This window comes from Sinocyclocheilus grahami, unplaced genomic scaffold (assembly GCF_001515645.1).
Source record: "Sinocyclocheilus grahami isolate Dianchi unplaced genomic scaffold, SAMN03320097.WGS_v1.1 scaffold14338.1, whole genome shotgun sequence".
In the NCBI taxonomy this organism is placed as follows: domain Eukaryota; kingdom Metazoa; phylum Chordata; class Actinopteri; order Cypriniformes; family Cyprinidae; genus Sinocyclocheilus; species Sinocyclocheilus grahami.
In genome coordinates, this window is record NW_015515304.1 from 1,680 (window position 1) to 5,413 (window position 3,734).

The 3,734-nt window shown below is 35.7% G+C and overlaps 1 long non-coding RNA gene across 1 annotated transcript; it reads right to left on the reverse strand.

Annotated features, from left to right (window-relative positions):
- Window positions 1-462: 462 nt before the first annotated feature.
- LOC107579118 (uncharacterized) lies at window positions 463-3,734 on the reverse strand. The gene is made up of 3 exons (XR_001608433.1): window positions 3,688-3,734; window positions 2,333-2,414; window positions 463-1,305 (listed from the first exon to the last, which is right to left on the reverse strand). It is a non-coding gene; the product is annotated as an uncharacterized lncRNA (long non-coding RNA).

The following is a 3,734-nucleotide window of genomic DNA, read 5'->3' on the forward strand; positions in this document are numbered from 1 at the left end:
CTGCTGAGCTCTTCCTCCCTCACTCTCTTGCGCTCCCTTTTTTCTCCTCCAGTCTCATTATTTGGAGAAGCTTGCCTGATGACAGTATCTGAGCTGCCTGTCGCTTATTAAAAAATGAAAATTGCTTCAGATGAGTTTATTAAACACATCTCTCCCTCTCTCTCTTTTTCATCTGCCTCCCTCACACTCTCATTTCTTTCACAGATATAGCAGCATGTTGAGATGAAAGAAGACTCCTCTTTTTTTGGAAAGCCCTATGAAAGATGCACGAATCGTACAATACGAGTGGGGAACAAAATTGTCGTAAAACAATTACGAGTTCTTCTCGAGGAATTTGACAAAATCAATTTGCATCAATACTTCAAAATATTTCATCTGTTCTAAATCGAATAGCTGACATAATACAATAAACTTGAAGGCTTACGTTGTAATTAATTAAAGTTGCATTAAGAGCAGCCCCAGCCATTAGTTCAGAGAGAGGAGTTGACTTTAATGAGGGTCTTTTATCATACTGGAAGACAGAAAGTACATTGAAGAAGTACAAATAGTGCACTTTCATTATAAGTTAAGTGTTATAACCATTGACATACTCCTTTTCTTCCTTTGATTGCATTAATTCAATTTTTTATTCAACTCTATAAACAATATTCACATATGATATCTTTTATAATTTCAATGCTAATGCAGTGCAAATCATATAACTGCAGAAATTTTTTCCTGGAAGGAGTAATAATAAGAGCAAGCCATAAATAGATTTGAAAGACACAGAATTTGAGACATAAATGGTCATGCACATCTATGATATTATTTCTGCAATCAACTGGGGAAAAAATATTATATTTGAAGCAATAATTTTTCTGTTTCACCTAAAAAATGTCACATTCATTCTTCTGTCGAATATATTTTGAAGAATGTTGGGGTTCAAACAGAGATGGACCCCACTCACTTCCACTGTACAGACAAAACAAATAATAATAAAATAAAAAGAAGAAAAGCAGAAAAAAATGCTATCTATGTGTAATTTTTGGGTGAACTACCACTTGTAAGCCCACATTGTTATTAATATTAACACAAATCCAATAGCAATATGACTTCCAACGGGAAGCTAATAGCAATCATTGAATTTAATGGAGCACTGGTTTGGTGATATGAATAAATCAGGTGGTGTCAGGCAGCTGTTGTTGATGTTGTTTGTAGGGGCTGCATCAGGTAAAAGCGAGACAGTGATGTGACGGAAAAGCAGATTGTGTGGCGTTTCCACAGCAACTATGCCATCCTCTCATAATTTGCTCTTTGGCGGTGAACCTGGAGGTGAAAAAACAGGTCTAATAGAGCACAGCAAACACACATACAGTAACAGACATTTGCATGAACACTAATGTTTGGAGTTCGGCTTCTGTGTGAGATCTCAATAACATCATGTCATAACTGTGATTATTAGAGCAAGGATCGTTCATGCAACAGTTCATGTTACATTTTAAAAAAGGTGCAAATAATAGCACCAGTCAATATGGTTGGGGGTGTTTAATTTTAGTGATATGAAATACCAAATTAGTCAGTCTGCTGGTTTTTAATTTATTTATTTTAGCAAGGTAAACACTGCTTCCATTAAAAACACTAATGTAGTCAGTGTTGGTTTGTTATCAGTGCAAGCGACAGACGTACAGCTCATTGCACTAGTTTGTACCCTGTGTCCCAGAACACAGAAAAAACGAACACTAATACATTGACACCACAGTTAGGACTACCAATTACTTGTCCTCTCACTGCAGGAGGGATAGATGGAAGACTTTGAGGAGAAAAATACTTAAATTATTTAGATTTTTGAAATGTACGTATTGATAAAGTGCACAACTACTGAGTACAGTTTGTTTAGAAAGCATAAATGATTAAGGGTGGTTATGAATTTTAAACAAGTATAAATGTCTGCTATCTCGTAAGGAAATCAAATCAGTGTTAAAACACAAAAGGTAATGAATAATGTTTGGAAGACTTCATTTAAAGTATAAGGGTGTGTGTGTGAGAGAGGGATTTGTGGTCTAGGTAAACCCTACGTTGGATAGTAAAAGGATAGTAAAACATAAGATTTTTGATCTTGTGGGGACAATTTTTGGTCCCCATGAGGAAAACAGCTTTTAAATCATACTAAATTATGTGCCTTTTGTTTGTTTGTTTGAAAAGTAAAAATGCTGAAAGTTTTCTGTGAGGGTTAGTTTTAGGGGATAGAGTATACAGTCTATACAGTATAAAAGTCTATGGAAAGTCCCAATAAAACATGAAAACCCAACAAGCGTGTGTATGTGTTTGTGTGTGCGTGTGTGTGATGACAGACCTCGTGGGAAGTATGCAGGCAACATTGTTTCATAGAGCTCTTTGTCAGACTTCAGAAACACACAGAAGATGACCCGGTCCAGCTGACAGCAGATTAAACCAGAAAAAGAGACAAGAAATAAAAAATAAATGACCATAGAGAATCTCACATTCAAACTCTGCACAGCAGAAACCGACAATACTTCATAGACACAACTGAGAAGAATGTACCTGTAATAATTTATCACAAACTTCATTCAAATGAAACAAATGTGCCCCTTCATCCTTGCTACACTCTCTAAAGCTATAGCAGACATTTGCTTAAATTCTTGTGAATATAGTAAAATGAAATAAAAGCGATTACGAAAGTAAATAACGTAAAAAAAACTGCACATCTTCTAGAACTCCATTATAAGTTAATTTCTGTCAAAGTGTTTGTTTGTTTTTTTAAACAGAGATTATTTTCTGTGGCATGAATTGAACTTCAAATATTCCATTTAACTGAAGAAAAAGGTTCATTTATCCAATTCACTGATTTCTGACTTGTAGCCTTCTCAGTCTTCTGGGAAGAGAGGGTCTTCTGAAAAAGACCACTTGGGTGCAATCGCTTAGCATATTCTAATTTCTTGTCTTTCTAGTCGGAGAGGCTCAGTGCCAGTGACCTAACTGTCCTTGACAGAACACCAGCACCAGTCCCAAATGCTTCATGGCAAGCAACAACATAAAGAATACATCGAGATCCGTGCCAGCATCCTAGAACCTCCATCTCCATGACAACAGTGGTGAGGGCAGGTGGGCTGTTCCTGCTTCTAATCATGTTCCTGTAACACATCACTGCATCCAGCTAGCACTCCTACTCTGCCACTGAAATCTCTCTCACTCTCATTTTTCTCTCTTTGGTCTCTATAGATTGTCTTTTTTCATTCCCTTTTGCCTCTCTGGCTCACTCATCCTGTGTCGCTTTGTCTGTCTGATTCAGATTCAAAATGAAGCTTTACATTGCCAAAGCATTTGTAATGTAATGCACTACAGAAATGAGGAGGCCAAATTTTCGGTTTGGTTTCTGGGTTAAAAGCATATGGGAAAATATTTACCATACACTATCAATAAGAAAATAATACTATAATATTTTGCTTGTTTATATTAACATACTATATTAACATGAACAGAGAATGTTACACTAAATTATATCAAAGTAAATTTTATAAATTTTTTTTTTGAGTTTCAGATGCATAAAATGCATATTTTGTGCAGTTTGTTATTATTAATAGTTGCCTTCTTTCCAAACCAAATCCTCAGTAAACACTGCAGGTGCCATGAAGATTACATGGAGGTGCCAATTTAATTTAACTAAGTGTTTACTAAAAAATGTCTCACATATCTTCATCATCATTTCAAGTTCATTTTGATCCAGACATGAGTGG